The 27,945-nt window shown below is 43.4% G+C and overlaps 1 long non-coding RNA gene across 1 annotated transcript in view; it reads right to left on the reverse strand.

Annotated features, from left to right (window-relative positions):
- Positions 1 to 8,874: 8,874 nt before the first annotated feature.
- The window catches only part of LOC307155628, a 290,008-nt gene continuing 270,937 nt past the window's right edge, over positions 8,875 to 27,945 (reverse strand). Inside the window, exons 2-3 of the long non-coding RNA XR_013820546.1 lie at positions 9,178 to 9,507; positions 8,875 to 9,113 (exon numbers count right to left, since the gene is read on the reverse strand). This is a non-coding gene — a long non-coding RNA (uncharacterized lncRNA). The remainder of the gene's footprint in view (positions 9,114 to 9,177; positions 9,508 to 27,945) is intronic.

Consider the following 27,945-nt stretch of genomic DNA (forward strand, 5'->3'; position numbering starts at 1 on the left):
AATTTTCCCACGCTTGCCCCGCCCGCCTTCTACCCCCTCCCTCCCACCTCCGGACAGGTCACGTGACCGTGAGAATTTTCCCACGCTTGCTCCTCCCTTATGGGCGTGAACAGAACCAGGGAAATATTATTAATTAAATTATATATTTAATAATATAAAACGTTGTATAAAGTTAAAATACACATATCTTTAGTGTTCTCACACATTTGTAAAACACATTAGTTGCACATTAAAAACTTTAAAATGTCAATGAAAAAAGTTTAAATTGCATTATCTTAAAGCTATCAAAATGTATTAGTATTAAGACATTAAACAAATATTAAAACATATCAAATGCGTAAACGCATACGTACATTTAAAAGTGTGTATTTTCTTAAAGATATAAAAATGCGTTAGCATTAAAACATCTAAAATAACATTTTATGTTAAAACATTGAAAATCAATGTTCAGTCATTTACAGAAAAGTATAACAAGTTAAGAGTTTTTCATTACAAAAAGATAATTTTTAAAAATGTTGATCCATAATCATTTAACTTTCACACATTATTTATAAAACGTTACATTTTACATAAAGTATCTTTAAAAGTGTATATTTTCTTAAAGATATAAAAATGCGTTAGCATTAAAACATCTAAAACAGCATTTTATGTTAAAACATAAATGTTCAGTCATTTACAGAAAAGTATAACAAGTTAAGAGAGTTTTTCATTACAAAAAGATATTTTTTTAAAAATGTTGATCCATAATCATTTAACTTTCACACATTATTTATAAAACGTTACATTTTACATAAAGTATCTTTAAAAGTGTATATTTTCTTAAAGATAAAAAATGTGTTAGCATTAAAACATCTAAAACAACATTTTATGTTAAAACATAAATGTTAAAACATTGAAAAATCAGTGTTCAGCTCCGGACCGTGGGAATTTTCCCATGATCCCCTTCCCTACAAACACCCTCACCCCTCCCCACATTTTTTAAAATGTTGATTTGTTAGCATTGAACTCCCACACATTATGTGTAAAATGTTACATTTAACATAAAATATCTTTAAAAAGTGTCTCAAACACATAATATTAAAACCACACCATGTTAAAATCACAGTATCTAAAAAATAGCCTTACGTTTTTGTAAATCCGTTTGTTGAAAGAGAGCCAAAAGGTATATCCAATGGTATTTTCCACATCAAATGTATATCCAAAAGGTATATCCAAGACCAAAGGTTTATCCAACAACGAGGATATATTCATGACCAGAGATATATCCAAATATATATCCAAAAGTTATATCCAAGACCAAAGGTTTATCCAACATTAAGGGTATATCCGGATCCATAGGTTTAGAGATTTTATTTCCAAAAGTTGCAAAGTCTCGTGAGGAGCTCAATGAAACACGTCCACACGGTTACATCCCAAAAGTTAGACTGACCTCTGTGACATCTGCCCTGTACCCACAGGTAGACCACTCCCACCCTAGACCCCTCCCACCCTGGATCCCTCCCACCCCTAGACACCTCCCACCCCTAGACCCCTCCCACACCATGACCCCTCCTACATCAAGATCCCTCCCAAGCCAACTATGTATCGGGTAACAGATCAGTGGGTTGTTTTTAATTAAAGAAGAGTTTTGTTTCCCCCAATCATTTAAAAACTTTTTAAAAACAATGTATGTATAAAGTTAAAATACAACGGTTTAGTATTCGTACGTTTACAACGTTATCTGAAAAAAGGTAGAATTAATAGCTAGATTTAGTTAAAATTAATAGTTTAAATTATTAGTTAAGTTAGATTTAATTCATGCTTTAGTTAAGTTATATTCACTAACTTACTGATTTATTCACTCTTTGATAAGATAATCCACCTCACCCAATGGAGAAATCGATCATTGTTTGAGAACGTGTTTTGATGTAAAAAATAATGAATCTGTTCAAAACTATGTGCTTTTAACTTTAAAACCGTGAAACATAAGCGGTAGGCAAACATTTTCCACACACACATATGTAACACTTTCACATACAACTTTAATAATAAAATAACTTTAACTTTAATAAAATGACACAGACCTTTAAAATACAAAGGTGTATAGGGTAGTATTTAAAACGTTAGGCCTATCAGAAAAATGTAAACAAGAATGTCTTCTTACGTATACAGATTTTAAACCCTGTTAAAAACAAAAAAGTCACCGTTAAATCATTTAAAACAAGTTATAGAATGTCTTTCACTAGCAACTTTTAAAGATACCAGAAAAATGGTAAATTATGTTTCAAACGTGAGCATTTAACATATCGAACAACATCAGTTAAAAAATACGTAAAACGAATAGTTTTTAAGCAAAACTTTTTAACATTACAATTCACTATAAAATTTTGTTTAAACATAAGTAATATTGTTGTAATCTTTGTGAGATCATACCTACAAACGCAGAACTTTGTGCTTGGTGATACACTTTACTAAAAGAAAATATTATGGAAGTCTTTTTTCAATCTGTAATTATACCATGTTTATATATCACTAGTATGATTCCATGGTGCTTTAATGTTTTAATGTTTGTTTGTTTGTTATTAACTAATACCTTTTTTAACTAAAACACTTCAACATCCTGCACAAATTAAAGAAACATATGAGGTAAGGATAGTCTCAGACCCCAGATAAACAGATAATGGAATGTTCACAATCTACAGTAGTTATTCTCCTACTTAGCGTGTGTGTGTGAATAGTTGTGCTTAAATCTTTGGCTGTATTTTTTACACATCAACATATTTGTCACACCGTAGCGATGCATCACGGTCTTGTAAAGCCGAACTAACTTTAAAACATCATCTTTATACGGAGATCACATGTGTCCAAACATTTGTGTAAGATTCAAAAGACCAAATCACTAGAAAAGAGGGTTGAAAAGTATAGTTTACGATAAATACACAAAGCATACAAATGATGACCCGGTTTCACATTTTGTATTCTGATTGTACAGAGCTTATATAATCTTTGTATTGTTTAATATTAATTGTAACTGCTATATAGTTACGGTTAGGATTTGACTTATGGTTAGTTACTTGTAACGTAATTTACTGTTATTACTATTAAGTAAATGTAGTAACGTATAAATATGTCACCTTAAAATAAATGTTACCAGGAATTCTTAAAAGAATCAACCTTTCTTTTTGTTATAACTGACAAACTGGAAGGTAGACAAATATATTTCAACACAAAGTTTATTAACAATAATCCGGCAGAAGGGTGACAGGTGAGTGGCGACAGTTAGGAACACGTAAAAACCCAACAAGCTCCTAGAAGTGAAAATAACTGAATACATGGTGACAAGTGTAAATAACATTTTAATAATACTTTTCCACTAAAAGAGTACGGTCTTTAGAATGTGTGTTTGGATTTGTTATATTTAAAATGTATGTACATCGTCACGAGTAGTCTAATATTACTAATGTTTACACACAACAAATGTAGTAGAAATACAGTTACACATACGCGTAACATGTACAGAAGTCATATGGAAATAACATCAATCAAATGAGTTTGTTTTAAAAATAACAACAATCAAAAAAAAAAACAAAAAAAAACAACAACGAAATTTACCTTCTCATAAAAGGATCATGTAATTCTCTCAATATTCTTTGAACAACGTTTAGATTTTCAGAAATGAATGACAATGCAATTGTTAACATTTGTTGATCGCTTCTCACCTGTTCAATCTCCTGATGTACGGTTAATAGCTCATTCCGTAATTGTCTGTTTTTGTCCAATAATTGCCCATGGCAGACCCCAAAAAATTCAACACAGCTCCTTAACTCATTTGTGTGCTGATTTTGTTGATCTAAGACTATGAAGAATCGTTACGGTGTCTCTTTGCAACTCTGATGTAATTTCCTCCATCTGCTGGAAGGTTAACGGTTGTGCTACATTACCTAAAATACCCAAAACATTTCTATTGATACTACGTAATGTATCATAACTCAGTCTGTGAAGATCTCGGTCGCTGAATAACTGTCCACCGTTCTGTACAGAATTAACATCATCGGAGTCTGACGATTCCGACACAGAATCGTTGACTTGACACAACACGGCTGCTTGGGAATCCAAGAATATTTCCAATTCTCTTTCGGTGTAATTTTGTTCTAGGATCAAACATAAAAATAATTTATTATACGAATTGTTTAATAGATAAAATACAATAAAATGTATAGTGACTTACCGGTATATTCCGATGAGTTTACACTGGGACTGTAATGTGAACCCAGATTTGGTCTTTTGTAAGTACTTTCGATCACCTCATGGTAATCAGGTGTGCATAGTAAGTCTACAGGAATGTTTTGTTCTGGAAAATAACATTTATTATTTTAAAATTCAATGAATAAAAATATTATGATAAGACAAAAATAAATACCCTAAATATAACGTACCCTCGTCAGGATAGTGTAATTGGCTATCATTAATCGAATCATATTCTCCGTAAACATCTCGTAGCCGTTTCACACCTCTCCCGGATACACGGAAATTCGCACGCTCGCTAGAAGTTATCGGCCTGTAGCTGCACGTTGGTTCCTGATCTGATTGTCCGTAGGCATACTGTTCAGGGGTGGAAGATGGGGTGATGTCCTCGTAGGCTGACACGCCGGGAACATCAACCAATGTAGATAACTCCGCAGCACTGATAGTGCTGAGAGCCACTGTGTCCTCTGGGATACCTGTTGAATTATTGTAAAGAGTGTAAGTTTTTTTCCTTTTTTAAAAAATTAAGAAAAATGATACTGAAAAAAATAAAACACTCACCTTGAAAAATTTCACTGGGTAAAACACCATCGGGGAATGAGCTGTCATCTGATCACCGAACAAAGATATATAACGTTATTAGGCATGGGTTACTGACAAATTCATTCCATAAAAATGTAATAAACCTTTTGTTGAAAATACTTACAAAGATCGTTTAAAATTTGTGATAAATCTTCATCATAGCACTGATCCGATGAAACTTCTGCTTCGCGTTGATTTCCAGACATAATGCAGGCTAACTTACAATTCGTGTTTCGACGGTCTGTTTCGTTCACATAGAGTTCCGTAAATGATTTAGGCAACCTCATTTTAAAGACTGTACAGCCATTTTAAAACACCTTTTTTCCCGCCACATTTTCAAAGGGTGTCTATCTCTGTAGGTGGTAGAGATTCTGAAAGCTGATTGTATGACTAGAAATGCGTATGACGGACCTGATCTCATCTCGTTAAATAAGATATGTAATAATCTAATTCACACAAATCCGCCAAAAGAGAAAATAAGATATGTGAATGCTAACACAAGGATAATAACACCAATGCAGACACAGTGCCGCCAAGTGTGTGTGTGTGTGTGTGTGTGTTTAAAAATCCTTAAAAACTCATTGCTCTAAACTTTTAAATATAACTTTGTAGGTACCAACACATAACATAAGTTTATTTAGTAGATTTCATGTCACATTGTAACATGTGGGGTAGTTGTAACATAACATATGACATCTTAAAATCTTATCTGATCTAATAAAAATATACAAAACAAACTAAATATTTTCTAAATAAAATACAATTAAAAACGTTTTCATATAAAATAACAACGAATATAAATGAATATAAATTCATTTTTGAGTTTTGACTACAAACACATGAAAACACAGCTATACAACATAGTTCAAACACTAAATATTTATTAATTCCTGTACATTGACTTTCAGTCTTTATTCACCTCTTCTCACGTTTTCTCAATAAAATTAATAAAAACGACTGCACAACTGGGATTTAAACCTTGCTAGTGTCTTCTGGTAGTTACCAAAGCATTAAATAACTATCTCAACTGTTAAATAACATCTAGGAGATTAAAACATGTTCAGATTTGTCTTATTTTAAATAAACACAAAAATAGAGATGAAAATTAGCTTAACCCTCTGATGGTTTATGGGGTCTTTTGGGACCCCAAATGACTTTTGCTCAAATTAAAAAAAATGTTCCCTTTGTCCAAATGGTATGAAACCTTCTACGGCTCTCAACACTTTCTAGATCTACAAAAAAAAAAAAAAATTGGAACGATATCTGTTTTTATGTTAGCGTGACAAAAATTGTGACACTCGTGGTCTTCGGGGTCTCTGGAGACCCCGCAATCAAAATAGACAAAATTCATCATCAAAATCAGAAACAACGCAGAACACATCGACAGAAATGGCACAAATAAAGTGGCACACTTCCACCAATGCAAAAAACATCCACAATGCTAAATTATATTGCTCACAACACGTGTGTATACACACACACATATAGAGGAATACATTTTTGAGACTATAAAAACTGTTCTCTTATCATTTGTAAAATAAAATCATCCAAAATGCAGTACCACCACAAAAATAAATTGGTGACACTGACACATTGAAAATGTACACACGCACACACACACACACACACACACACACACACACACACACACACACATTTGTAAGGCTATAATTTGTCAAATAAAATCATCCAAAATGCAGAACCAACACAAATATAAAGTGGTCACACTGACATCGACAATGTGTACTCACACACACACACACACACACACGCACACACACACACACACACACACACAAACACACACACACACACACATTTGTAAGGCTATAATTTGTCAAATAAAATCATCCAAAATGCAGAACCAACACAAATATAAAGTGGTGACACTGACACCGACAATGTGTACTCACACACACACACACACACACACACGCACACACTCACACGCACACACACACACACACATTTGTAAGGCTATAATTTGTCAAATAAAATCATCCTAAATGCAGAACCAACACAAATATAAAGTGGTGACACTGACACCGACAATGTGTACTCGCACACTCTCTCTCTCACACACACACACACACGCACGCACACACACACACACACACAGGAACATTTGTAAGGCTATAATTTGTCAAATAAAATCATCCAAAATGCAGTACCACCACAAAAATAAATTGGTGACACTGACACCGACAATGTGTACTCGCACACTCTCTCTCACACACACACACACACACGCACGCACACACACACACACACACACACACACACAGGAACATTTGTAAGGCTATAATTTGTCAAATAAAATCATCCAAAATGCAGTACCACCACAAAAATAAATTGGTGACACTGACACATTGAAAATGTAAACACACACACACACACACACATACACACACACACACACATACACACACACACACACACACACACACATACACACACAGGAACATTTGTAAGGCTATAATTTGTCAAATAAAATCATCCAAAATGCTAAACCACTTCAAATATAAAGTTGTGTGGTGACACTGGCACATCGACAATGTGTACTCACACACTCTCTCTCTCTTTATCTCTCAGACACACACACACACACACACACACACACACACACGCAATTGTGTGTGTCTAGAATCTAGAATTAGATTAAAAATAAATGATTGAAATAAATGATAAAATCTTAAGACTCCAACATTTCTCTTTGTAACATTTTGTTCAGGTTTGATTCTAATCATAATGTAACATTATTGAAAAACTGGGGGGTTTTTTGGTACAAAAAAATGCTAAACTTTGACAAAAATATTTTATTTTTGTTATAATTGTGATTTTATAATATTTAGATATGAATCCAACTGAATCCAACTTGTGAAAAGATATCTTTCAGGTAGTCTAATAGCAAATAGCATATACTGGAGCTCTATAGCCATCTAGTGGTTAAAATTATTATTTTTTATTTTAAAACTGCATTTTCCAAAAAATGGGCAAAAATGTTACATTAAACCATTTAAAATCATCCATGTTATCCCCATGAATGAAAGTTAGAAATCTGGGTCTTTTATAAAGTGAATTTTACATCAAATGCTGTTTTTTTGTAAAAAGGCTATTTAAATATTTATTTATTTATTTATTTATAGAAATTTAAAAAATATCATAAATTCTCCAAAAACTGCACAAATGTTGAGTAAAAACATTAACAAACAGAATAAAATTACATTTGTTAAGAAAAACAACTATTATCTTGTTACAAAATTAAATGTTATTTTCTGGGGTCTCTAGAGACCCCAAAACCCAGAGTGTAGACATAAATAAAGACCATCAGAGGGTTAAGTAAGAAATTTACCTTTGCTAGGGTTTAATAAAGTGTCTATGGATATCTTCCGAAAAAAAAATGCTGGTATTTTTCTAAAGGCTATGATGTTGATATGGCAACTAGTACACACAATTTTGTCATCCAAACATGTGCTGAAGTATTTAAAACAAACGTGTTACAACTAACATCAACGTTAGGTTGTCAACCGTGCACCCCTATATTAAAAAGGCCGATCTAAATGATACAGATATAATTTGAAATAGTGTAAAATGAACTGAAGTAGTACAAATAAATAAGAATGTGGGTAGCGTACATCTTATTTTACACACTTTTCGATTAGCTATCTACCTTTAATCTATCATCAACCTCTTATCTTTTGTTAGCGTATGTGTGCGAGTGTGTGTGTGTGTGTGTGTGTGTGTGTGTGTGTGTGTGTGTGGTAGTGATGCGATAACACCTTTGTAGACATTCTGTCACCAAGTCGACGTTTGTGTGTGTGTGTGTGTGTGTGTGTGTGTGTGTCTACTGTATATGGTGACGCAAGAGTTGCAACTATGGCAACTGAGAAGACCATTCTTTGTTTTCTTTGTGAAGAGTTTTCAGAGACTGATGAAGTCGGTATAAATATACTACAAAATATCCCCAGTGTTGCTAATAAACTGGGTGGTATTTAAGTTCTGTTGCTTTTATATGAAAATAAATATAATGAACAAGACACCGAAAGTAGCCTACTTATTTAGGGTGTACTCACACTAGCCAGTTTGAACCGTGCCCGAGTGCGTTTGACCACCAAAGCGCGGTTCGTTTGACTAGTGTGAGTGCTCCGAACCGTGCCCGGGCGCGGCTCGATTAGCCGGCCCTGGCCCGCTTGGAAGAGGTGGGCCAGAGCACGGTTCAGTTGGACTCGGGCGCGGTTCGCATGCAGTGTGAGCGCTAACCGTGCTAGAGCACGGAACAGGACGCGCGACGTCACGGTTTTGCGACGCTCCAAAACCAACATTGGCGGGGAAAGGGTCGCTTTGGTCTACGGCAGAGGTGCAATGCGAAACCTCCTCATACGAGCAGCACGATTACGTGAAAATGTTCGTGCCACAAAGGCGATAGATCTGTTTAACAACAGGCTGTGAGAGGGCTGTGGACCACCGTGGACCAAACGACTCAAAATTATCCACAAAGTAAACAGAGCGATGGACTCCATTGTGTTCAGTGAGAGCGCCGCTCTTTCTGTTTATCCCGAAACCGTTGCACCATAATGACGTAAGCGTGCTCCGGCACGAATGCTGAAACCCTATGTGAGTGCAGGCCAGAGGGGGAGTGGGGAGGGGGGACAATCGTACTCGGGCCCGGTTCATGGCAACCATGCCTAGTGTGAGTACACCCTAAATTCCATTCCAAATACATGTTTATCAGTCTTTTTCTTTAATACAGACATCTGTTTTTTATTTATTTATTTTTTAATAAAATTACATTGCATAACCCATAGAGATCGCACTGAGATAGTTTGGGAATATTACCACATAACGTATACACATAAAACATGATATCAGAGTTTTATTAAAATCAAACATTTTAAAAGAGAACAATACATCACGGTTGTTTAAACCAATGAACATCAAGCTGTGTTGTCAGCAAGTCGTTTCCCATCATGCTTTTGATCAGCGCAGTCGGTGGAGAGCAACTGCGCTCGACTTCAGAATCCACCAGGTGCGCCTTGCGCTCGCGGGAGATTTTTGACATACGTCAGCATGACATCAGAGCAAGGCGGACCGCACTCGGACACATTTCTAACCAGCATGCATCTCGCGCTGATCACCGGTGCACACCGTTTCCGGGAAACATGACGTTCAACCCGGAAACCGTAGCAGTGCAGCTCTCGCGGTACTTTGTTGGCATACGTCACAGTCATGTGGAGTCGCTGTGATGCAGGCTCAAAATTGGTCTATGGTCGTTCTAGTTGTTATGGAATTCCGGCAGTTCTAGTGTTAACTTATTTCAATGGTGTTTTAACATTTTACATAATGAATGAAATGCTATAAGACTGATGTATTTTAACACAATGAAATTACAACTGTCTTCTTTAATAAATGACGATGATCACTACTCTGAATATGTTTTTATTTATTTTTTATTATTATTATTTTACATTGAACAAAACAAAATGCTCTGATTGTCTCAGATAAATGTCTTCTGTTACAATTCACATAAAAAATCACAAGTACCCGACAAAAGTAAAATGTAAAATTCTGTTCAAAAATGTTATAGGGTTTATAGGGTGACGATTTGCTATGGTAAAATAAAACCATACAAGTGTAGTCTGAGTCGTTGTGCATTCTTAAATCTGATTCACACAACGAAAATACATTAATTATGATTTTGAGACTATGTTTGAAAAAGATATGTGTATTGCCTACTATGTATGTGCAACACTAGGGATATATGTGTTTATTAAAAACTCTGAACCCTATCTGTTTGTAACTTTACAGGTAGGTTATATTAAAAAGGTCTTAGTTACTTCAGATGTGGATTTATTTCGTAACACCTTGTCCATCCACATTTCAAGAAAATATCAATAATAGTTTGAATATATTTAATATTGATGTTCTCTTTAGAGAATGCATGTATACAGACAGATCTGATAATCTTACACCATATTCCTGTAACACAGTCTGTTTTAATCTATCTTTATAAGCACCAGAATTCGAAGGATAGTCAAATATCTTTATTAGTTCTGCCATGTAGACGCTATGAGATTTCAATCAATAAGAATCATGTTACAAAGTTGTACATTATTTTATTTTAGAATATAAAAGTCAGAAACATTTTTTATTTCACAATATAAAAGTCACAAACATTTTTCACTACATAAAAGTTACAAAACATTTCCAAACAACAAAAATGTTTTTCTTTTATTAGAATGTAAGAAGTAGAAAGTTAAAAACATGTATAATGTGAATTATATCACAAACAAAAAAAATTAATTTCACAGACATTTCAAATTCTTCTCCATGATGTATTCACCTAAAATATAAAATCATTTTACAAACATTTTTAATCATTTTACAAAACACTCAAGGACATATTATATATTGTCCAAACAAAGGTAAATTTATACGTGCATTTTTAAAAAGTAGGTTACATTGACAAATTATATAGTCTATTATCCACACAAAAAATTAAATTTCTAGAATGACACGCAAAATAGACTTGATAATCCGGTGACCTGTGAGTGCCATGGCATCCGTCCGTCTCATCGACAGACGTGTCTGGGGTCTCGGCCACTGTGGCAGGTGTTCCAACTCCATAGCTTGTGAGGAACGCCAGTTTGTGATATCCAAGTTCAGTACAGAATTTATTTAGCCAATCGACGCTTTTCTGAGGTAATCCATTTGTCATAATAGGTAATCCATTTGCTGCATCCGGTAATCCTTTTGGTACGTATCCGTCGTAGCTCCCAGGGGTTGGAATGATGATGAAGAAGAGTCAGCTCCTTGAGTCACGATGCGTTTGAATGAATCGGCTAGTCCAGAGAGTAGTTTCTTAATGTTTGTAGATCGTGGGAGGAGTTATCTGGGAGCCCCGCCTACACGGGACTTCCCACTCGGGGTGGAAGAGTTTCACTTTAATGTTGGTGTAACGCTCATACGCGCTGGTCCACTGGAAAAACTGATTGATCTTGGAAAAAATCTCAGCCATCACAGGTAGATCTTTCCATTGGAACATGAATTTCAGATCATATAATTTTAAATTATCTTTTTCAGATACCGGCCACGTGAATTCTGGGTATGTCCCAAAATCGCTGCACAGAATGTAGATGTAGTCGTCCGGGTGTTTATTTATCTGGTCCGCCAAAATTCGATATCTAGTACCCATCGTTAATCCAGCCCACTCACCAATAAAAAGAGGCATGTCCTTACCTTCCTGTAAATCCGGCCATACTTTTGAATAGAATAAAATCCAATCTCTTTCAGTGAATTTTAATGCTGGATCATCCGTGGAGTTTGTGGTGAATCGCTCGTTGTTATCCACGTTAAAAAATCTGACTTCTCTGTTGATTTTGTCATAATCATATGTACACGCACGTCCTTCAGACAAGTGAAAAGTATGTTTCACAGAATCTGCCGGCTCGTGAAGAAATTGCGTTAAACAAGGCCCATGGGTTTCGCGTTTTTTTCGTGGAGCTAAAGTCAAATCCTCCATAGCATCAGTAATCCTTCTCTCAGGTGTTTTCGGTGCCGCAGTAGCCATTGCAGGTTGTCTGGTTTGCAAAATCAGAAGTATCTCTAGTAGTGTTTGAGTTCCTTTTTAAACTCTGTCACACTGAGGGATGGAATTCCCACGTGATGTCACCATCGGTGTCATTTTTTACACACACCTTTAAATCGCAACAGACCTCTCAGCTTTGAGAGGCGTGTTAGGGGCGGAGTCTGTGTCACATTTTGGTCCGTTAATGTATATGTCATTTAAGTTCGGACACTGTGCTGAACGGTCACTTTTCACGATGGGAATCTGTTTGTTGCCTTCCCTAGTAATTTCGTCTTTTGAATCTTACACTAATGTTTTGGACACACGTGATTCCTGTATAAAGATTATTTTTTAAAGTTAGTCCATAAGCTCAACTATTTACACACATACGAAGTAGGAGAATATCTAACTGTATATTGTAGATTGTGAACACTCCATTATCTGTTTATCTGGGGTCTGAGACTATCCTTACCTCATATGTTTCTTTAATTTGTGCAGGATGTTGAAGTGTTTTAGTTAAAAAAGGTATTAATTAATAACAAACAAACAAACATTAAAACATTAAAGCACCATGGAATCATACTAGTGATATATAAACATGGTATAATTACAGATTGAAAAAAGACTTCCATAATATTTTCTTTTAGTAAAGTGTATCACCAAGCACAAAGTTCTGCGTTTGTAGGTATGATCTCACAAAGATTACAACAATATTACTTATGTTTAAACAAAATTTTATAGTGAATTGTAATGTTAAAAAGTTTTGCTTAAAAACTATTCGTTTTACGTATTTTTTAACTGATGTTGTTCGATATGTTAAATGCTCACGTTTGAAACATAATTTACCATTTTTCTGGTATCTTTAAAAGTTGCTAGTGAAAGACATTCTATAACTTGTTTTAAATGATTTAACGGTGACTTTTTTGTTTTTAACAGGGTTTAAAATCTGTATACGTAAGAAGACATTCTTGTTTACATTTTTCTGATAGGCCTAACGTTTTAAATACTACCCTATACACCTTTGTATTTTAAAGGTCTGTGTCATTTTATTAAAGTTAAAGTTATTTTATTATTAAAGTTGTATGTGAAAGTGTTACATATGTGTGTGTGGAAAATGTTTGCCTACCGCTTATGTTTCACGGTTTTAAATTTAAAAGCACATAGTTTTGAACAGATTCATTATTTTTTACATCAAAACACGTTCTCAAACAATGATCGATTTCTCCATTGGGTGAGGTGGATTATCTTATCAAAGAGTGAATAAATCAGTAAGTTAGTGAATATAACTTAACTAAAGCATGAATTAAATCTAACTTAACTAATAATTTAAACTATTAATTTTAACTAAATCTAGCTATTAATTCTACCTTTTTTCAGATAACGTTGTAAACGTACGAATACTAAACCGTTGTATTTTAACTTTATACATACATTGTTTTTAAAAAGTTTTTAAATGATTGGGGGAAACAAAACTCTTCTTTAATTAAAAACAACCCACTGATCTGTTACCCGATACATAGTTGGCTTGGGAGGGATCTTGATGTAGGAGGGGTCATGGTGTGGGAGGGGTCTAGGGGTGGGAGGTGTCTAGGGGTGGGAGGGATCCAGGGTGGGAGGGGTCTAGGGTGGGAGTGGTCTACCTGTGGGTACAGGGCAGATGTCACAGAGGTCAGTCTAACTTTTGGGATGTAACCGTGTGGACGTGTTTCATTGAGCTCCTCACGAGACTTTGCAACTTTTGGAAATAAAATCTCTAAACCTATGGATCCGGATATACCCTTAATGTTGGATAAACCTTTGGTCTTGGATATAACTTTTGGATATATATTTGGATATATCTCTGGTCATGAATATATCCTCGTTGTTGGATAAACCTTTGGTCTTGGATATACCTTTTGGATATACATTTGATGTGGAAAATACCATTGGATATACCTTTGATGTGGAATACACCATTGGATATACCTTTTGGCTCTCTTTCAACAAACGGATTTACAAAAACGTAAGGCTATTTTTTAGATACTGTGATTTTAACATGGTGTGGTTTTAATATTATGTGTTTGAGACACTTTTTAAAGATATTTTATGTTAAATGTAACATTTTACACATAATGTGTGGGAGTTCAATGCTAACAAATCAACATTTTAAAAAATGTGGGGAGGGGTGAGGGTGTTTGTAGGGAAGGGGATCATGGGAAAATTCCCACGGTCCGGAGCTGAACACTGATTTTTCAATGTTTTAACATTTATGTTTTAACATAAAATGTTGTTTTAGATGTTTTAATGCTAACACATTTTTTATCTTTAAGAAAATATACACTTTTAAAGATACTTTATGTAAAATGTAACGTTTTATAAATAATGTGTGAAAGTTAAATGATTATGGATCAACATTTTTTAAAAATTATCTTTTTGTAATGAAAAACTCTCTTAACTTGTTATACTTTTCTGTAAATGACTGAACATTGATTTTCAATGTTTTAACATTTATGTTTTAAAATAAAATGTTGTTTTAGATGTTTTAATGCTAACGCATTTTTATATCTTTAAGAAAATACACACTTTTAAAGATATTTTATGTAAAATGTAACATTTTATAAATAATGTGTGAAAGTTAAATGATTATGGATCTACATTTTTAAAAAATTATCTTTTTTGTAATGAAAAAACTCTCTTAACTCGTTATACTTTTCTGTAAATGACTGAACATTGATTCCCTTTCGTGGTCACTCCGAGTTACGTCGGATGACGACGATTGGGGTTTCGCTTAGAAGCCTATCACCTTCGAGTATATAAAACGAGCCAATGGCAATGAAATGCCATGGGTCTGCGGAATTTGCATAGCGTATCTCCGCCCACCGCAGGGGGTATATAAGGAAGTACGCTGCAAACATGCAGATATGTTTTCGCTTCGGAGCCGAGAACTTCTCCACTCCTGCAAGCCAAATAATTCTGAGTTAGTCTTCTCATCCCTTCGAGACGAGCGAACTCTCCAGTGTTGGTGTGACGGCGATTTCAGCGAGTGCTCACTACCCTGCTGATCTGCTCAGTGATCTGACAGATAGTGTGATTTCTCCCTGTTCGCTTCAGCATCTGCAGAGTTTTCCTCTCACAAAAAGAGCATTGCACGTGGCACGTCTTTTTAAAGATGCCTCGCCCGTGCACTTCTGGTTGCGGTCGCGACATATTCTTTTCTGATGGGCACAATCTCTGCTTAGCGTGTTTGGGCGTTGATCACGCTAAAGCAGCGTTTGTGGATGACTCATGTTCCCACTGCGGGAACATGACCATCTCCATGCTGCGGTCGAGACTCAATGAGCTCACTAGAGCGAGAGTCCCCTCATCCACACCCCGATCTACGGTCTCCCCGCGAGGCTGTACTTCGGCTGCTGGCCAGGGTGACCTGAGGGTAACTGTGTGGGACACACCGCCGACACGTCCGCGGTCCACACACCCCTCTTCAGCATTGGGACCCGCGAGTGTCCAGACTGAGATCGCTGGTCCCTCTACGGAGGCCCCGCGCATTTCGTTTGGTGCTCCAGAAGAGGATACGATGTCGATCGCTGCATCACAAGGTGGGCGTGAGTCCTCGGGAAGTGAGGATTCGGCTGTGTTGCCGCCCTCGGGCGCGCCAGCATTGCCCGAGTCTGATCCCGAGCTGACTGCCATGCTTTCCCGGGCAGCCGCGGCCATTGGGCTCGAGTGGTCCCCGCCACCCGATCCAGTGCGCTCGCGGCTGGATGATTGGTTTTTGGGAGCGGCCGCTGACACTCGTCGCCGCCCAACCCCAATGCCATTCTTCCCGGAAGTGCATGAGGAAGTCACGCGGTCCTGGAAGGCTCCCATGTCTTCCCGGGATCGTTCGTCGGCTTTCTCCGCCTTTCCTCCCCTCGATAAGGCTGATGCTTGTGGGTACACTGGGATTCCCACGGTTGAACGTTCTGTCGCGATGCAGCTGTGTCCGGCAAGCGCTTCATCACGTGGTGATCCTAAGCACCCATCCAAAGCCTGTAGATTCTCGTCTACCATGGTGGCGAAATCTTACAGAGCGGCGGGACAGGCAGCTGCCTCTTTGCATGCCATGGCCGTCTTACAGGTCTACCAGGCCAAGATGCTCCGTGACATGCACGAGGGTAGGACAGACCCAGGGCTCTTCGATGAGCTGCGCGCCGCCACCGACCTCGCTCTCCGGGCGACGAAGGTGACCGCGCGCTCCCTGGGTCTGGTGATGTCCACAGCTGTGGTCCAGGAGAGACATCTCTGGCTGAACCTGGCTGATATGCGTGAGCCAGAGCGGACTCGTCTGCTCGACGCTCCCATATCCCAGGCCGGCCTTTTCGGCGGTGCAGTCGAGGACTTTGCCCAACAGTTCTCGACTGCTCAGAAGCAGACTGAGGCGATTAAGCACATTCTGCCCTGACGCTCTGCTGCTCAGCCGTCGGTACAGAATCCTCAGCCTGCTCGCCGCCGAGGGCGCCCTCCCGCGGCTCCCGCCCCTCCCGCACGGCCCCAGCAGCAGCTTTCATCTCGGCCGCGTCGTGGAGGAAGCCGTAGGAAGGCGCCACAGCCCTCTCCAGCCCCGCAGCCCGCTAAACGCCAGGCTAAGCGGCGCTCCTGAGACGGGCAGCTCAGGATTGGCTCTCTTTTCTGTTCAGGAGCTGGCAGCAGGGCCACTCCTTCCCCCGGTGGAGGGCCGGGGGAGAATCTTTTGTTCTCCACTCCCCGCTGCTCGTCCAAGGACGGGCAGCACCCTAATGTGGTTAAAGACAGAATCGAATTCCCCAATCCTGAGCCAACAGAGCCCGAGAGCCGCAGTGTGCGCCACCCTCGGGTCCCGCCACTGCCGCCCTCCTCTGTCCCAGAGGTGCGGGATGACAGCACGCGCCGCCCACGGGCCACGCTCCTCTCATCCCCCTCTGTCGCCAGACCCCTGCCAGAGCACGCCCCCGTGGGACGCGCGCCCTCCCCTGGCCTCCTCTGGCAGGACGCGGTTAATGACCGTGCCCCCGCACAGGGCCGCTATGCCACCCTCGCCGGTGCCGGTCATTCCGCCTCGCTGCCCCACCGACGGTACGTCTGTGGTCCGTATGACCCCGCTGGTGCACTTTCTGGAGGCCTGGCTAGAGCTTCCCAGACTGTCCCGCTGGGTCGCGAGAACCATCAGACTTGGCTACGCGATTCAGTTCGCGCGATCTCCTCCCCGCTTCAGGGGAGTCCGCTTCACTGTGGTCGGTGGCAATGCCCCTGTCATGAGAGCGGAGGTCGCCACCCTACTGGCGAAGGGTGCGATCGAGATTGTCCCTCCAGCCGAGATGAAGTCCGGCTTCTACAGCCCTTACTTCATTGTACCCAAGAAGTCCGGTGGGTTACGGCCAATCCTCGACCTTCGCGTCTTGAACCGCTCCCTTCACAGGCTGCCGTTCAAGATGCTAACGGCCAAACACATCCTCCAGTGTGTGCGGCCGCAGGATTGGTTTGCAGCGATCGACCTGAAGGACGCCTACTTCCATGTCTCCATTTTACCTCGACACAGACCGTTTCTACGGTTTGCTTTCGAGGGGCAGGCATACCAGTACGCGGTTCTCCCTTTCGGGCTAGCCCTGTCTCCTCGCGTCTTCACGAAGGTCGTCGAGGCAGCCCTTGTTCCCCTCCGGGAACACGGGGTTCGCATCCTGAACTATCTCGACGACTGGCTAATCCTAGCTCACTCTCGAGACCAGGTTTGCGAACACAGGGACCTAGTGCTTCAGCACCTAGTTCGTCTGGGCCTTCGGGTCAACTGGGAGAAGAGCAAACTCTGCCCCGTGCAGAGGATCTCTTTTCTCGGTATGGAGATCGACTCGGTCGCCATGTGCGCGCAGCTTACGAGCGAGCGCGCGCAGTCACTGCTGACTTGTCTTCGTCAGTTCGAGGGCAAGAGTGCGGTTCCACTGAAATTATTTCAGAGGCTCCTGGGGCATATGGCATCCGCAGCCGCAGTAACGCCGCTGGGATTGCTTCATATGAGACCGCTTCAGCTTTGGCCTCGAGTCCCGAGGTGGGCATGGCAACACGGCACGCTCCGAGTCCCAGTGACTCCAGCCTGCCGTCAGACCTTCACCCCGTGGTCGAACCTCAATTTTCTACGGGCCGGAGTGCCCTTAGAACGAGTTTCCCGGCATGTTGTTGTTTCAACAGATGCCTCTGCCACGGGCTGGGGCGCCATGTGCAATGGTCATGCTGCCGCGGGCTCCTGGACAGGACCCCAGCGCCTTTGGCATGTCAATTGCCTCGAGTTGCTGGCTGTACGTCTCGCCCTGCACCGCTTTCGTGCGCTGCTCAGGGGCCAGCACATACTAGTCCGATCAGACAATACCGCGACAGTAGCGTACATCAACCATCAAGGTGGTCTACGCTCCCGCCGTATGTCGCAACTCGCTCGCCACCTCCTCATATGGAGTCAGAAGCATCTGAGGTCGCTTCGAGCCATTTATATCCCGGGACACCTGAACCAGGCGGCCGACGAGCTGTCTCGAGTTCGGCCTCTCGCTGGAGAATGGCGACTCCATCCCCAGTCGGTCCAGCTGATTTGGGATCAGTTCGGCGACGCACAGGTAGACCTGTTTGCCTCCCACGACTCGTCCCACTGCGACCTGTATTATTCCCTGACCGAGGGCACGCTCGGCACGGATGCACTGGCGCACAGCTGGCCGCGGGGCCTACGCAAGTACGCGTTTCCCCAAGTGAGCCTTCTTGCGCAGACCTTGCGCAAGATCAGGGAGGACGAGGAGCAGGTCATTTTGGTTGCCCCGTACTGGCCCAACCGGACCTGGTTCTCCGAACTAGTACTCCTCGCGACAGCACCTCCCTGGCCAATTCCTCTGAGGAAGGACCTCCTTTCTCAGGGACGGGGCACCCTTTGGCACCCTCGTCCCGATCTTTGGAACCTCCACGTGTGGCTCCTGGATGGGACGAGGCAGGTTTGAGTACCCTACCACCAGCGGTGGTGGCTACCATCACTTCCGCTAGAGCATTGTCCACGAGACATGCCTATGCGTTGAAGTGGAACCTCTTCGTCAACTGGTGTTCTTCTAAACATCAAGAACCCACGAATTGCCCCATCAGTGTCGTGCTTTCCTTCCTGCAAGAAGGGTTGGAGCGAAGGCTGTCTCCCTCCACCCTGAAAGTGTATGTTGCCGCCATTGCCACACATCACGAAGCAGTTGATGGTAAGTCTCTGGGGAAGCACGACCTGATCGTCAGGTTCCTGAGGGGAGCGAGAAGACTGAATCCTCCTCGTCCTCCCCTCGTACCCTCTTGGGACCTCTCAGTGGTTCTAACTGCCCTGCAGAGTGCTCCATTTGAGCCTTTGCAATCAGCAGAGCTTAAGTTCCTGTCTATGAAGACAGCGCTCCTGGTTGCATTGGCCTCCATCAAGAGGGTAGGGGACCTGCAGGCATTTTCGGTTGACGAAGCGTGCCTGGAATTCGGGCCGGCTAACTCTCACGTGATCCTGAGACCCCGGCTTGGATACGTGCCCAAGGTTCCTACCACACCCTTTCGAGACCAGGTAGTGAACCTGCAAGCGCTGCCCTTGGAGGAGGCAGACCCAGCCTTGACACTGCTCTGTCCAGTACGCGCACTCCGTGCTTATGTAGACAGAACGCGGTGTTTCAGGACCTCAGACCAGCTCTTCGTCTGTTATGGTGGGAAGCTGAAGGGAAAGGCTCTCTCAAAGCAAAGGTTATCTCACTGGATAGTGGATACCATTGCTTTGGCATACCAGCAGCAAGGTCGTCAATGCCCCCTTGGTGTGAAAGCTCACTCCACTCGTAGTGTGGCTTCCTCTTGGGCTCTAGCGCATGGCGCCTCGCTAACAGACATTTGTAGAGCTGCAGGCTGGGCGACACCCAACACATTCGCGAGATTCTATAATCTCCGAGTAGAGCCAGTTTCTTCCCATGTACTCGCTTCAACCAGCCGGTACTAGATTCTGCTCAGGTGTCTTCTTCACTCTGAAGAATTCAGATTCAGATTCAGACACTCTGTCTCCTTGGAAACATTACATGACCGAAGCTTAGATTGAACAAACAAACAGTGCAAGGTATTCAAAAGGAACACCGCAAGATGAAAGAGCTTTGATATAATGATTATCAAATCGCTGAGACAGCAAACCTTCTATATACTTATTAATTCAATATTTTAAATCATACCGTCGTTATATTCTCCTTTTATTTTTCCTTTAAACGTATGCCCTAAATAAAAAGTTATTACAAGTGGGCTACTGCTTAGTTAAGTCTCAATACTTAAGTCCAGTTGCACTCCTTAAAATATAAAAGAAGAGAGAAAAAAACAAGAAAAAAAACAAAAAACAAACAAAAAAAGAACGCAGAAGTGACGTTAAGTCATAGAGCACATGAGCAAACTAATACCGTATCATTTAGCCTCTCCGGGGTGATTTGGGGTTGAAATAGTTGTGGTTGATGATGGCTCGGGCAGACCGTCCAGAAAAGACTCAACCTCTGTCGGCTGTTTGAAGAACTTTTCGCCGCCGTTGTGCTGTACTCGAAGAGTCGCTGGATATATCATAGCGAAGCGAATTCCTCGTTCGTGGAGTCGTTTCTTCACATTTCCAAAGGCTTGTCTTTTTCTCACTATAGCCACAGAAAAGTCTTCAAAGATAGAGATGTTGTGGCGTTTAAAGGTCAGCTGCCTCGCAACTCTCGCTGCCTGTAGAATGCGCACCTTGTCTTGAAAATTATGCAGTTTTAGCATCAACGCCCTCGGTCTTTCTCCTGATGTTGGAGGGCGCGAAGGGACACGATGCGCGCGTTCAATCTTTACCTGATGGTCCTTGAATTCGACGTTGAGTAGATTAGGCAGCCAGGTCCTGAGAAACGCGACCGGGTTCGTCCCTTCTTCTCCTTCAGGTAGGCCTATAATTCGTAAGTTACATCGCCTGCTCCTATTTTCCAGGTCATCTATCTTTTCCAGGGCCGCGTCGAGCTTTTTTTTCATATCGTTTACGTCCGCGCTGTCTCTTGAGACCGTGTCTTCCACCGCCGAAATACGCGTTTCAGCTTCAGTGACTCGGTTCTCCATCTGCTCGACATGTGTCACTACCGCAGACAATTTCTCTAGCACTGGGTCAATCTTGTTATCCAAGGCCTTATCGACGCCAGCTAGGACTTCTGCTGTTATTTTCTTTACAAGTGCGTCCATGTCGCTAGGATTCATTGGAGCATCCGACATTTTCGGAGAGGAGCGCATGTTAGAGTTCGTTACGTCGTTGTTACAAAGTCTATGACTGGATTTAAGTTGTTTCTTGTCACTTCTACATTCAATTTCAGCCCCCTTAAAAATGATATCGCGTTTAAGGAGGGAGATTTTCGAAGGTTTTGCCGGAGCTCGTCGTCAACACGTCTACTCCATTGAGTGCGTCACGTGACCCCCAGACTCTAGTTTTTGAGAAGGAATCATTCGTTTCCCCCCGTCGCGCCCCCGAGACTGCTGAGGCCTCTCGTGGATCCGCGGCCTGGGGCTCGGATGTTGAGCTCGAGGATATTGAGTACGAGCAGACGAGCCTCGCCCTTTCTCTCCCTCCCTCTCCCGAGCACGCATGTGGCGCGGTCAAATTCGCGCATGATTATTTATGCCCCAGCCCGTGAGCCCGTGAATCGGTTTCTTTCGGGCTGGATGACATGATTTACACTGCAGCTTCCGACTCCGAGGATTTCGGGCCTGCTTTGAATGATGACGTTATCCTGCCTAGCGGCCAGGATACGCGGCCTACACGGAGCTTATTGACGTGCTGTCGCGCGCTACTGAGAAGCCCGCTATTGACTGGCCTGACGAGCCCTGCGAGTCTCAATCGTCCAAACTCGACGAGAGGTTCTTGAGCGGCCCTAATTCTAGGCTAATTCGTTGAAACCAGCGACCAGCAAGCCTAGGACAGCGCCTGAGGAAGCCGGCCGCCTTTGCCGCCTTCAGCCATCCGTGCCTGCTACGCTATCCGGCGACATATCCTTTTATTACTGCTGTGTGTGTTCGCCCTGCGACACACTTTCTCTCACTGTTCTAAAAGAGTTCAGGCGACTGGAATTGTTCATATCGCAGAATATGAGCCTGTTATAAATACACGCACGCCTGCAAGCGAACGCCGTCACAAGACATGATGACGCTCTTTTATATGCTCGCTCTAACCGAAAGCTAATGTAATCTCCCCTGTGGCTCAGTGGCGGAATCTTAGGCTTTTGCGCCAGAGACCTGTGTTCGATCCCGGCTCTCGCGGCATATAAACATTTATGCTGTTCGCTTCTCCAAGCTCGCGGCCAGCTTTTCTTACTTACAGAAAGCAAACCCACTCTCCCCCTTGTTGGGCCGCGCAGATTGCGCCGTTCACAAGGGATGACAGAGCGGACGGTCACGAGCAACAATTCTCACACATTTCTCAGTCCCCTCTCAAGTTCAGGCGGCTGGAAATATTACTATTGCAGTAAACAAGCCTGTTTTAATACACGCACGACTGCAAACAAACATGAGGTCGTCCTCTTATATGCTCGCGCTAACCAAAAACTAATGTGTTCTCCCCTGTGGTCCAGTGGCAGAATCATAGGCTTTCACGCCAGAGACCCGTGTTCGATCCCAGCTTTCGCAGCAGATACAAATTTATGCTGTTCGCTTCTCCGAGCTCGCGGCCAGCTTTTTTTACATACAGAAAGCGAACCCGCCTCTCGCACCACTCCTACTCATGGTGCTCGATTATTTATGAGCGTCTATACATGAGGGAAGAAAAGACGGTTAAGTCCCGCTGCGGCTGGACCACCGTCAAAGCTTCACGCTCTGTCAGTCCCTGTTGCCACGGCTACTGCAGATGTTTACCTCGCAGCCAACGAGCCGGTATATCTACCCGCTCGCCTGCGCGCAACCACCGTTCTCACGGCGACCCAGAGAAATCTCAAATGAGCATAATGTCTGGTTGCACGGCTCACGCCGTATGTGTTTCAAATGCAGTGAATGTGCCCACGTTTCCGTGTTCACCCCTGCACACAAGCACTATAAATCCCGTGTCTCTCACAGAGCCCACTCTCATGAAGCAGGCAGAAGCCGCTCGAGTGTTAAAAGTAGGTCACGTGTCCACCTCACCGTGCCCACACCTACTCACTGCCCTCTCTGTCACACGGCCTCTCACGACCGGTCATGTTTTAAATGTAAATCCTGTGCCCGCCCTCGAACGCTCACACATACTAACGAACATTTCGCCCCCGACGCCGCCCTCGCGCGTCGCGCCTCACACTATTTGTTCCCCGTCCAAGCCACGGGACACTGTGTGTAAAACGGCCAGCTATCGCTGCGTGCGATCCGCCGTATCTAAGCACCAAGAGCGCGCGCGCTGCGCCCGCCTCTCCATTTCGAGCTCTCGAGCCCGCGATGCGCGGCGATCAGAGCCCGGAGGCCATTCTGCCCCTGGCTGCACACGCAAAAGCATGGGAAGCTATTCCAGGCGCATCAGAATGGGTGCTAAGCACAGTAAAACAGGGCTATACTCTGTAGTTCGCTCGCCGCCCCCCGCGCTTTCAGGCGCGTACCGAGACGAGAGTGAATGGAGAAGTAGCACATCTACTTCGGGCAGAAATAGCGACACTTCTGTGCAAAGGGGCTATAGAACCGGTTCCCCCTTCTATGAGCGAGTCGGGCTTTTACAGCCGTTATTTCCTCGTTCCCAAGAAGGACAGAGCTCTCAGACCGATTTTGGATCTGAGATATTTGAACAAAGCTCTTATGAGAAGACCGTTCAAAATGCTCACAACCAGCCAGATCCTCGCGCAAATTCGCCCGAGGGACTGGTTTATCTCTCTCGATCTAAAAGACGCGTACTTTCAGATCCAGATAATACCCCGTCACAGGCCATTCTTGAGATTCACCTTCGACGGTCAGGTATATCAATACACCGTCCTGCCATTCGGCCTGTCTTTAGCACCCCGTATATTCACGAAGTGCATGGACACGGCTCTCACTCCCCTGAGAGGTCGGGGAATGCTAATTTTGAAATATTTGGACGATTGGCTGATTCTAGCACAGTCAGAGGCCGAGCTCATCGCCCACAGAACAGTGCTTCTCAGCCACCTGGAAAGCCTGGAGCTCACGGACAACTGGACCAAGAGCTCGTTAGGATCTGGACACTGTGGCAATGACGGCCCGCCTGTCGACACCTGCGCGCGTGCTGCATTCGACGCCTGGCCGCGTCCTTCCAGCCGGGCAGCACCGCACCTCTCCAAACATTTCAGAGGATGCTGGGTTGTATGGCTTCAGCTGCAGCAGTGCTTCAGCTGGGTCTATTGCGTATGCGCCCACTACAACGCTGGTTGAATGCCCGAGTGCCTCACAGAGCCTGGGCTTCCAGCGGCAATCGAATCAGAGTGACTCAGAGCTGCGTTTCAGCACTGAAGCCCTGGTTACAGCCGACTGGTACCAGCGGGGAGTGACAATGGGAGCCATCTCACACCGCAAGGTTATCTTGATGGACGCTTCCACCTCAGGTTGGGGCGCTCTTTTCGAGGGCAAACCGGTCTTTGGCCTGTGGTCAGACCAGGAGAAATACCTCCACATAAACTGTTTGGAGATGATAGCGGTCGAGAACGCGCTCAAGCGCTTTCTCCCATTCATACGAGATCACCATGTGCTAGTCCGCTCGGACAACATGTCCGTGGTGTCCTATGTGAACCGACAGGGCGGTGTCAGGTCCAGGAACCTGTGCAAACTGACAGAACGCCTTCTCGTGTGGGCTCACCGCTCGTTGCGCTCGCTGAGAGCCGCACACGTGCCGGGCCACCTGAATGTCGGCCCAGACAGACTGTCCAGAGACTTCATTCCCCCGGGAGAATGGTCCCTGCACCCTCAGACAGTCCAGTTCCTCTGGCGCCTATTCAGCAGAGCGGAGGTCGACCTCTTTGCGTCGAAAGACAACGCTCATGTTGTGTACAAGGAAAGATTTCGACCAGAAGAGTTCTTGATGCTTGAATTCCTTTTATTATCTATTAAGTTGTGTGGGGAAAGGGGAATGGGAATAGCAGTATGGAGTCTCTTTGTGCGCTGCACGTGTTCCACATCATAGTTCCTTTATCCTAGGAAACTCCAATGAACCACGCCCACTACACCAGGTTATGTCCATATATGGAAACGTGCGTCACACGAACCCTTAGGTTAAGGGAGCGTCTCCATTTGTAAAGTTAAATAAGCTGCAACGACAGTTGATTCACGAGTTCACACTTACATATAATTTGAAGGGGTAAAGTTTAATGCGTATTTGGCGTGCTGTCCGGAGGGAGGGCTCCGAACTCGGAGTTCGGCCCGAACCCAGAGTACTCCCCCCGTATGTAAGTGTTTAGGACTAGAAGTGTGGAGAAGGGGTGGTGGAGGGATGCTGCAAAAAACTGTCAATGGAATGAGGTGAGACTGCTGAGTATATATACCTCTTACCATGATTGCTGAGTGCTCTCCACTTGTGTTAATTATCTGAACGTGCTCCTCCCGAACCTTGTTAATAAAACATCATTTCACGAGTTCACACTTACATATAATTTGAAGGGGTAAAGTTTAATGCGTATTTGGCGTGCTGTCCGGAGGGAGGGCTCCGAGCTCGGAGTTCGGCCCGAACCCAGAGTACTCCCCCCAAAGGCTAAAGCAGAGGACAGCCGCCGGACTAAGACCCCCCCAAATGAGTGCCGAGTTTGGCGGGCTGGCATCTCAAGAAGGGGCCTGGATGCTTGACCGGGGAGGCCCGTAATGGTGGCTCACCGCCTGGACTGACGGCCCCTGTGGTCTGCGAACGAGGAGTGGTTGTAGTTTACAGTGACCGATCGGGAGGATTTGTGCTTTTCCGCTAAGCCCAAATGCTCGCTGGACAGAGAGAAAACAGAAAGGAGGAAAAAGAAAGGAAGAAAAGTGAGTGCTTGCACGAGAGATTTTCTCACACTGCTTCCGCAGTGAGACCAAATGCTCGCTGGATGAAGGAGAAAACGTAAGTGCTCTACCGGGAAGGTTCTCACTCCGTCCACAGGGAGACCATGCCCGCTGGACGGAAAGAGGAAACAGGAAAATGAGTGCTTGCCCAGGAGATTTTCTCATACTGCATCGCTGGATGAAAGAGAAAACGTAAGTGCTCTACTGGGAAAGTTCTCACTCCGTCCGCTGTGAGACTAGTGCTCGCTGGACGGAAAGGAATAAGGAAACAGGAAAATGAGTGCTTGCCCAGGAGATTTTCTCACACTGCATCGCTGGATGAAAGAGAAAACGTAAGTGCTCTACTGGGAAAGTTCTCACTCCGTCCGCTGTGAGACCAGTGCTCGCTGGACGGAAAGGAAACAGGAAAATGAGTGCTTGCCCAGGAGATTTTCTCACACTGCATCGCTGGATGAAAAAGAAAACGTAAGTGCTCTACTGGGAGAGTTCTCACTCCGTCCGCTGTGAGACTAGTGCTCGCTGGACGGAAAGGAAACAGGAAAATGAGTGCTTGCCCAGGAGATTTTCTCACACTGCATCGCTGGATGAAAGAGAAAACGTAAGTGCTCTACTGGGAGAGTTCTCACTCCGTCCGCTGTGAGACTAGTGCTCGCTGGATGGAAAGGAAACAGGAAAATGAGTGCTTGCCCAGGAGATTTTCTCACACTGCATCGCTGGATGAAAGAGAAAACGTAAGTGCTCTACTGGGAAAGTTCTCACTCCGTCCGCTGTGAGACCAATGCTCGCTGGACAGAAAGAGGAGACAGGAAAGAGGAGATTTGAGTTTTTTTTTTTGTTTTTGTTTTTTTTTACTCGATGAGGGTTTGGTGAGCTTTTTTAATGTGGAACCGGTTGGTCCTGATGTAGCTTTGGAAAGCATCGGAGGACCATCTACCAAGGGCTTGAATCTGCTGTTGGGAGAGGCCTTTTTGGGCTGCTGAAGTTGCTGCCCCGATGCGGAATGAGTGACTTGAAAAATTCTTTGCTGGAATGCCTGACTGTTGGAGAACAGATTTGAGGTGTTTCTGAAACCAAAAACGTGTCACGGGTTTTTTGGATTCGTCTAGAAACAGGGGTTCCAGGGGAGATTTAGCCTGGGAACTTCTCCATTGCAGATATGCCAGAATTGACTGGTATGGTTGGATTGGCGAAGCGAGGTTAAAAATGTAGATGAAATGACCTTTTTTGGTTTGGTCAGTTTTGCTTTGTTTAATCAGATATGAAATGGTTTCGCCGTCTAGTACTGATAAGTCTGAAATGGTGGGGTGGATTTTTGGGTCAAATTTAGAAGTAATGGCGAGTTCCGAGCATCTGAGAAAGCCAAAAAAGGCTAGGATAAACATAGCATCGAGTGTGCGAGCGGAACCGAGGGGCTGGTAGCCTGTACGGAGGGCCTGAATACATTTGGTGAGAATGTCTAGCGTTATGGGTTGTCTGGCGTCAGGGCGGGTGGGCTGGGATCTTTGAATCCCTTTAATCAGGAGGGAGGTTTGTGAATTGTTTATCTCCGTGGAAGGAGCGCCGTACATCAATTTATGGAAAAACTGGATGCCGCTCAAATAACCTTTGATGGACCCGACTTGTAGACCCTTAAT

The sequence above is a fragment of the Squalius cephalus genome, assembly GCF_949319135.1.
Source record: "Squalius cephalus genome assembly, chromosome: 3".
NCBI lineage: Eukaryota > Metazoa > Chordata > Actinopteri > Cypriniformes > Leuciscidae > Squalius > Squalius cephalus.